This window comes from Geospiza fortis, unplaced genomic scaffold (assembly GCF_000277835.1).
Source record: "Geospiza fortis unplaced genomic scaffold, GeoFor_1.0 scaffold165, whole genome shotgun sequence".
Taxonomy (NCBI): domain Eukaryota; kingdom Metazoa; phylum Chordata; class Aves; order Passeriformes; family Thraupidae; genus Geospiza; species Geospiza fortis.
In genome coordinates, this window is record NW_005054442.1 from 1,276,910 (window position 1) to 1,286,427 (window position 9,518).

The window sequence follows — 9,518 nt, forward strand, 5'->3', positions numbered from 1 at the left end:
TCAGGTATTTTAATACTATCAAGAAGAAAGTTCCTGCTCATGCTCAGTTTGCTCAGTTGTCCCTCCTGATGCACAAAGAATTTCTGAACCTGATTTGTGTGCTAACAGAAGAGCAGCTACTAACAAAAAATGGAATTACACTTTGGTCAAGTATTAATTAAAGGTATTAGAATAGGGCCCACTGTTTAGCAATATTAGCTACTGTTTAGAATTACATTAATTTTGAACATTATGTTGTCCTATTTATGTCGCCATAACCTTTTGTGAAACAGCAAGGAATGAAAGCCCAAAAAGCACAGAGAAGGAGGTGATGGAGTTGATATGGACATCTGCCCTCCCACTTGTGCTGAGAAAGGGACATTCCTCCAGTGCTGGGATCTGTAAACTGCTTTTTATCCTGCTGCAGGGAAAGGGGGTAGATGGAGCATGGACCATTTTGAAAAAACAGTGATATATATGTGAAACAGAAATTGCCTTCAGCCCCCCTCAGACAAGCTTAGTGAGGGTCTGCTCTCAGGCTGGTGACCTGCCTGTGGTATGGGAGAGGAATTCCTGAACATGAATGATTTGTGAGATTCCCTGCCAAAATGCTGGCACTCAGGAGAAAGTCCTGTTGTATTTAAAGTCCTTGAGATTGGGTTCAATAAGGGGAACTTGGCTGGTTTGTTGTATTCTCTGAGCACCTCTGTGCCTCAGAGAGATTTAAGAGGGGATCCTCCTCTCTCTCCCTCACTGCTCATGTTTTTCCATCCCCTTCAGGCTTTGTGGCTGGTCACCCATCCTTTCAGGGAAGCAGGATTAGTGAGGAAAATTTTGAAATCTATTAGGAGTGCTGGAGAGCACAGGACAGCTTTTGAAAGAGAAGCAATCGATTTCTGAAGCCTTTTGGAGAGCACTACACAAGGTAGCTGACACGAGCGAGGGAAAGGTGCCCGTGCAGATGGGGACAGCCTGTGCTGGGTGCAGCACTCAGGGGTAATGCTACGCAGCTGCCAAATACCTCCCAATGATTTATGGTGTGTCCTGATGGTGGAGCACACACTGATCAGAGAGAAATTAATATTCTCGTCATAAATGGAAAGAAAAGGGAATCCTGCCAAGGAAATGTGTCTGTGAAAGCAGAAGAACATCTCAATGCACCAGGAGTGACTCAGTAACATGAGACTGATTTAACACATGGGTTCAGTGGAGACTTTTATTTAAGATAGGATTCCTCCAGGGAAAGGTGTTTTCATAAGCCAGTGAGGCCTCATAGTAAAAAAGGATTTGGAAGTGAAGAGGACATGACTGGCAGAATGGATTTTTTGGGATTACTTACTTTCCAGCCATTCAGTTTGGGGATATGCATTTATTTTAGAGCTTTGATTGTTTGTCACCATGATATTTTCTGAAAAATCCCTTTGCCAGGATTTCTTCTCCTGGCAAGATGAGAAGCCTCAGCTCCTCCATGTTTTGCTGCTCTGAATGTGGGCTGGAGATTGTTTATCCAAACATGTGAATTGTTTTTAATTAATGGCCAATCACAGTCCAGCTGTGTCAGACTCTGAGTCAGTCGCGAGTTTTTTTATTATTCATAAATAATAAAAAACCTTCTGATGTAGCCTTTCCCTTTCTTTAGCATAGTTTTAGTATAGCATTCTTTTAATATAATGTAATACATAAAATAATAAATCAGCCTTCTGAGAACATGGAATCAGATTCTCCTCTATCACCTTGTCCTGGGGACCCTCACAAACACCACAATTATCACATGATTATTCTTAACAGAAAGTCAAAAAATATTAAGCCTGTTGTTGTAAAGGCACTAAATCTAGCCTTTGTAATTCTTATGATGTGTTCAGCACTTCAGAAGCCAGAACATAGCCCCAAAAAAAAAAAAAAAAAGAGGAATATATAACATCATGGTAGGTGTGAATTGTGGATGAATTGGCAGTCTCAGACCAATTACTAGACACATCAAAACAAAACAAAACTAGGGAAAACTAGTACCTAAAATTCAGTCTATCATGATAAGGAGAAAAAAAAAGATGTGTAAAAAAACCTATTCAAATCATTGTAATAAAATTTGGATTCTTTTTTCTGAAATAGAAACAGCAATTTTATTGGAATTATGTACAAAGTAATACATACAGTGTGGAAATACAGGAAAATATTACGTGAGAGAACAAGAAAACAAACAATTAATTGTAACAACTTAGGTGTTGCAGACATTAATTACCTGGCTGCAGCCCCTGGGGTGTGAGCTCTGGACATCTGGCAAAAGCAACAAATCTGTGGTTGCAACCTCCCTTTTCTTACACATTTATTCATATGTCTGTCTTGATCTTTGCTTGGCTGTAGCATGGTGGACATTTTTCATGGATAAAGCAGGCCTAACATCTAAGAAATACCTCAACAGGGCTTCAGAACAAACAAATGGTAAGACAATTTTTTGAGGAACTGGCATTACTTCTGAAAGGAGAGCACAGAGGATGTGAAAATTCTTTGCAATCTTTCTCAGCTGGTAGAATGTCATGGCCACATATAAATTAGCTCCATACAGATAGGCAGATCCTGAATTCCTTTGCTTATTATTCCTTTGCATATTCCTCTGAATATTGTGCAGAGTTATGCCTCTTGCTCTCCTAGGTAGGAACACAGTCCAAGCAGAGACTTTGGCATTTGTCTCTTTCCTCCTTCCAGCTGTTATTTTTTCTGATAGATTGAGAAGTTTCTGTAGCACTGGAACAGAATAAATAGCATTGTCTTGTCAGAGCTTTCTATCTGCACTTTAGTATTTGGCTTTGGCAAACAGAGTGGGATCCCTGGATCACACCCCAAGCAGACAGAGACAGCACTGATGGAAATTCTGATCACTCCCCACAGCACACAGGGACAGCACAGGAGCTGCTGCTGGTCACTCCTCCAGCTCTGGAAAGAAAAAAAGCCAGGGAAGAACTGCCCATAAAAGAGGGTCCCTTGGGTAGAAAAGGGAAGCAACAGCAAATCTTTGGTCCAAGAGGAGTCACAAAGTGACTCAGCTACAGAATGAGTTGTAATAATCAGACATAATTCAACAATAGTCTGTGGTAAAGGCCCAGCAGACATCAACTATTAAGATGAGGGTTGTTGGAAAGAAAACCAAAAGACAGAAATGCTTGTTCTGGATGAAAACAGCAGCTTAAGAGACAGACAAGGAAACCTTGAGCCTGGGAAGGGATGAAGGTTCAGCACAAGTCTCTTGAACTATTTGAACTTCCAAGTCTTGGAAACAGGGCCCAGAACAGGTAATTAAAATTCACCTCCCCCACAGAAGAAACACTGGAATAGCTAAAAATGTCTAAACTGGTCACACAGAGACTGAGTCACACAAAAATCAGCAGACTTTCTCCAGGGGAATCAGTGAGTTGATCTACCAGATCTGTGATGATTTATTTATAACAAACAAGAAGAAAAAATAGATGTCAAATATTTACACTTAAACACCAGATTATAAAATGAAATGTGTATGAAATCTGAGCTCAATGCTGACATTTAGAAAAGATGTCTGAATCAAGAACTTGATATTTTTAGCCACATTTAGAGATCCCAGGTATTTTAAAATGGATAGGTTGAGTGCTTTGGCCTGAAGTAATCTGTCTATGTGACATCCTCATCTTCCCTCCCTCCCTCAATGCAACCACCACTGAGGTCATTAGCAGTGCCCTAAAATAAAGCAGATATTTTCCTGTCCTCTTAATTTATGTGCTGCTCTAATATTTCTGGGGGAGAAGGAACACCTTAAGTATTCCACATACCAACAAGAATAGCATTTATGTCTTTTGATTCCCTTAAAATCTTTTACAGTCTTTGGTTTTTCTTTAAGAACAAGAACACTTGGACATTGCTCCCTTCAAACCTATGGTCATGCTCTCCGAAGAAGGTATCTAGCACTTCTGAAGTATTTATGGAAGAGGTAAGACCTTGTGGTTTAGAGAAGACACACTCATTGTCCCTCAAAAGATGCAGCAATATCAGACAGCTTCTGCTATTAACGAAATGTGAGATCAACACAACAGCATCTAACACTGATGGGTTCAGTCCTATTTTCCAACAAAATGAGACTTACATTTCTTCTTGTGTGTGTGTGTGTTCGTTTCCTTTCATAATCACTTTTGAATCCATTTGGTCCCATTTGGCAGAAATATGAATATGCCAGCACTACAAGTTCCCTACAATTAAAAAAAAAAATTACCAAGATCGGTATTCTAAAGGAAAATAAAAGAGGCACAATAAGGAAGAAGGAAAATGCATGTTGATGACATGGCAGAAACTAAGTTTGCTGACAAGAAAGCATTGGGGAACGTGCAGGGGAGGACTGAGATCTCACAGATCCTGAGCAGGGTTACTGAGGACAGGAGCCTCAGAGAGCCAGATGCATTCATTAACACCTGGACTCAATTCCCTTAGAGGTCTTTTCCAACCTTGATGATTCTATGATTCTATGTTTCTGTGCTAATATCTGATTTTATATCATGAATACAATGATGGGAGTTTATTAAAGTATTAGTCATTTGAAGACATGGGTTAGTGTTATCTAATGCAGATGCAAGTGTTTGACGTGAGAAATCTGCACAGATTTCATATTCTCCTCTTTTGATCCATACTGGAGACAATAATTTTATGCTAATTCCAAGTAAATTCAAGAGAATAAATGAATTACATTTAGTCTTTGTGTGATGGTTGTCAGCTTGTCAAGAAATGAAACCAAAGAAGAAAATACGGGATGGATGAAAGTCTCTCCCTCAGACTTCTTTCTTGGGAAAGCATGACAATTACTTTCTACAGACTCCACTAACCCCAAACATCAACACATACTTCCTCTTTATTTACTTTTTGCTACAACAAGCTCTGCTCATTTTCTCAATATCCTTTCACAGAGAAAAGTTATGGCTTAGCACGTGAAAATACACATTTGTCCACTAGTAAATTGTTTCTGTGGATATAGATTCTAATATGTATGTCTTTCTCCTTAAGGAAACAACTCCATATGTAAAACATGTACATACAGTCTTCCTGCACAGCATTTGCTGTATTTTGTGTTAGTCTATTGGAAAATCAATATTTATCCTAAAGAAGAATAACCCCCCAAAAAATTGAGGCACGTTAAAGCTGAGTGACAAATTTGGGTTGCAATATCAGTCTCAGACCCAACATGGGAGTCCAGAACCTGCTCCACCACCCCAGACATCAGTCTGCTGTTGTACTAAGAACAATTATTTCTCTATTGTGAGTTTTCTTGGGTTGTTTTCCCCCACCAGGAATCATTTCTTGATCAAATGATGCATCTGATGCTGCTTTTGGTACTCTTTAAGCGTTCTAGCAAATCAAAGCATACAGTAGATTTAAGTGTTGTCTTTAAGTGTTCTAGCAGATGAAATCATATTTATTTATTTAAGCCCTGTTCAGATCAGTGCAACTTGTGATCTGAATCAATGGAAATTCCTCCCCAAACTTTTCTTAATACATTTTAAAATAATGCTAAGAGACAGTTCGACAGGAAATGAAGGACTACTCCAGCCTTATAAAATCTGCTTCTGATTTTCTAACTCTTGCAATAAAAAGCCACCATAACAGTCTTCAATCTCTACGTTTCTCACAAGGTTTCTCATGCAGTGAACAGAGACCTGACTGTCACTAAGACCAAACTGACTCTTGCATAAAAGCTGTTAAGCAATCCAAGTGATGGTTATCCTGGAATAATGATGCAATGACAGATTAATGCTATTAACCATTAATCATCATGGTAATAAAAGACAGGATAACGTGCTGCAATCACAAACCCTTGGCTGAATTTTGTGATGGGTAATTGCATCCCACTCACCAAGTGTTGCATAGCAGCCTTGGGCACTGAGAGAGCTGTGCCTGAGCCCCAGAGGTGGGTGCATTTCTGTCTGTGCAGCATGACAGATGGCTTCCAGCCCTTTGGGATCCTCTGCATGGAACTCGTGGAGCAGCACTGGAATTCAGAGGAACAGATGTTCCTGTAACATGTAGGAAGAATATAAGCATCTCCGTCTACTTTTAAGAGAAATGTATTCAATGCTGTTAAATTTCTCCACAGATATACCAGAAAAATTTTTTTAAAAAAGAAGAAAAATTAAAAGAAAATAAGAAAAGAAAAAAAAATTAAAAAAAAAAAAAAGCTTTCATGATTTAAAAGGCATTTGCTGTTGGGTGGATTTTTATCTGTTTGTTGGGGTGTTTTTAACAATCTATCTGCTGGTACTAAAAATGAACTAGATTTTAGACAGGAAAGGCAGGATGGAGGAAATAAATGAATATTTTTGTAACACAACAGAAAAATTTCCAGCCGTGGAGTAGTCCTATATAGTAACTGCAAATCATCTAGTGATTTTTTTTTTCATGGTGAAATCTGCAATGCCAATGGAACATAAAAATTGACTGCAGTTCTAGTCATTTACCTAGTCCTTTTACCACTAGAGGGCTGAAGGAACAGCTTCGACATGAGCTAAAGTATCTGATAATTAGGTGCTATTAGAATGAACACTAAGATTTTACATGCTTAGAAACAAGATATTCCTAAATTTAAAAAAAAACAAAAAAGTAAACAAAACACTGGAGTTTGTAGCATATCTTTAGAGTATTTCATCATCTATGTTAGTGCAGAGATCCCTGAGCAAATTACCTCCAGTTTGGTTTAAAACTGGAAACTGCCCTGAAGAATGTGTGAAACTCCTGTACTCTATCACATTTCATTTCTGGTGCTATTAAACTGCTGGCAAAGCAATGTAAGAACATTCTAGCAACTGAATAAGGGCATTGGAAGGAGTAGCCCAATTTGCAAGCACTAAGCTGCCAAATATCAACCACAGCTGAAGAAGTGGAAAAGCTGCTTTGCTTGACCATGTCCACAGCCACTTTCATGTTGCCTCTGTGGCCAGCTTCCTGCTGGATTTTTCCATTTTCCCCGGTGATGGTGGCCTGAAGTTCCAGGTTTTTATTTCAAAACTGCACAATCTGGTTGAGAGGGAGCATGGGAATGTGTGAGTTCTGCCCAGACAAACACATCCTTTTTAGCATGTTTCAGCCCAAGCATGCTCGCCTTCAGACACAAAATAAGAAGGATAATTGTGCTGCTGTGGAACTGCAGAGCCCCCAGAATCTGATCCCACAGTTCAACTTCTGCCATGTTTGTTGTATGACATATAAATCACCAACCTGGCCTGCAGCTCAGGAGATCAAAGCACCACTCAAGATGTAAATATCACAGATTGTGGGGAAGCAGAAGGGAGTTCTGTGAGTGTTGCAGCAGGTGACAAAAAAAAAAAAAAAAAACAAAAAAGCTCCAAAGGAAGATCTCTTCCCAGCAGGACATCAGAACCAGTCTGTGCTCAAACCTGGCTCTGGAGCTGTAGGCACAGCCCATTGCAGGAAATCCAGGTTCAGACACTCATGGACAGGCCTCCAAAAGGTAAAATTATCTATAAAGTGTCGTCAACCCAACTTCACACGGTTTTAACTTGGATTCAGGAATCTTTACACCTTGGCATGCAAAATTCAGCATAGACACATCTATAATATGTCAGCTCATGGACACTACATCTAAATCCTCAAAATTATGTATTGTGCAGTTTTTTCTAAATCCTCAAATGATGTATTGTGCAGTTTTTCAAGGGATTGTCCAGCAGGGAATCATCCTGACTCAGGAGAATAAGAGAAATCCCACCAAAGTTGGTCAGGAAGTGATCCTTGCAAATTTGCAGGGAGAATGAGAAAATTCCTATTTTAAACCAATATTTTGGACACATTTTTCTGCCTCTTAAGTCGAGATTTGGCACAAGATTTTATTTCAATCTTTTCTTTTAATGATAGATTTTTTTTTTCAATAAACAGTTTACTAAAAAAGAGTTTACAAAGCTCTTGCTTCTTCCAGAAAACCTTCTTTCTGGTGGCCTGGCAAGCATGATGATTATTTTGGCACTGCTGTGTGATTTTGCAGTTCCATAGTCCCAAAGAAGGTAAAAAATTGCTTTGTTCTCCAGGTGACATCAAATTCCATTGGATTTAGTGGACAGCTACCACAAACAGGAGTAATAATTAGACCATAATTCATATTTTTGAGGCATGTTTATGCTATCCTCAGTACCAGAGGTCTGTATTACACACAGGGGTTTCATGGCATAACTAAGATTTTGGACACATGATTTTTTTTTCCTGAAGATGACACTGTATTATTGAGAGCAGTATTTTGTCTCCTTTCTGTCAACAGGAATAACAAAATGTCTTAGACATTGTATGCATGATCATATGAAGTTAAAGTAACATATCTTTGCTTATATTTTTCAAAATTAATCATAAAATATATGTCCATTTATAAATTCTGCTTGCGTGACACTTGGGAAGGAGAAAATTCATTTTGCAGTGAATCAACAGCAAAGATAAGGTCAAAAGTAGAATTTAAATAATTGCTGGTTTTAAATCCCTGGTAGGTACCATGATGAAAATTTTAGCTTAATGTGTAGTTTTCTTCAGAAAGACTAAAACTTAAAGAGATGGGATTTATATTGGAGTATTGACTTTGAACTTCTCTAAGAGAGCTATACAATATTTAGGCACTATTCTGAGGGTTATTGTAGAAAATTTTGAGATTAGATACATAGCAATAAGAAAAAATGAGCTAAGAACTGCAACTGTAGTTCTTTACCACTGAAAGAAATTAAATTCTTGAAATAATTCAGTTCAAAATTTGCAAAAATATCTATTTATAGAAATAAAAAGACACGTAAAGATTCAATCCTTTAGCCTGCACATGAGCAAGAATTAAAGAAAATCCAATGATGTGAAGAAAATTGTATTTAATTGCAGGATTTCAGGATGAAAAAATAAGTTTTCTCTTTTTTGTGAAAAACATAGACATCTGCAGCATCTTGGATTGCACCATGTCATACCCCAGATATTGTTAGAGCCATTTCAGAGCCACAGTTTTTACTCAGCAACTTTTGGCCGAATTTCTTTCCTCCTGGTCAATATGGGAACATTCAGCAGTGATCACCTGGGCTAGAACATTCTGCACAACTTCCTATTTCCCTTTATCACTGACACCTGTGGAAGGAGCTCACGGTGGTTTCACTGAAGTTTGGGTGCACTTTTGTGAGTGGTCTGTCTAGGACAGGTGTTTGTTATAAAAACAACCACCAATAACAATTTTGATTCATGTTATGTGCTGTTTCTTCTAGAAATGGCTTATTCTACCAAGGTCAAATACTCCATATATTATGTTCAAAAAGCTGAGAAGACTGTACAAGTTTTGTAGAACTAATGAGATTCATTCACTGCTCTCACGTGAAGCCAAATCAGCTGGGATTGATCAGGACATGACTCAGTAATATCTGGATGTAAAAAAATTTCCTTTTCAGACAGCTGCAGCAGCAGAGCCTGGTCACTATAGGATTTCACTGTATCAGGTTTGCTTGCTGGTTTACATATTTTATGCAACTAAGGACTATCTAATTCTCCTCTAGTAAGAGAAACAAGCA

At 38.4% G+C, this 9,518-nt stretch overlaps 1 long non-coding RNA gene across 1 annotated transcript; it reads right to left on the reverse strand.

The window, feature by feature from the left end:
- Window positions 1-2,139: 2,139 nt before the first annotated feature.
- On the reverse strand, window positions 2,140-5,988 carry LOC115948604. The gene is made up of 3 exons (XR_004082410.1): window positions 5,843-5,988; window positions 4,088-4,190; window positions 2,140-2,910 (listed from the first exon to the last, which is right to left on the reverse strand). It is a non-coding gene; the product is annotated as an uncharacterized LOC115948604 (long non-coding RNA).
- Between the last annotated feature and the right edge of the window lie 3,530 nt (window positions 5,989-9,518).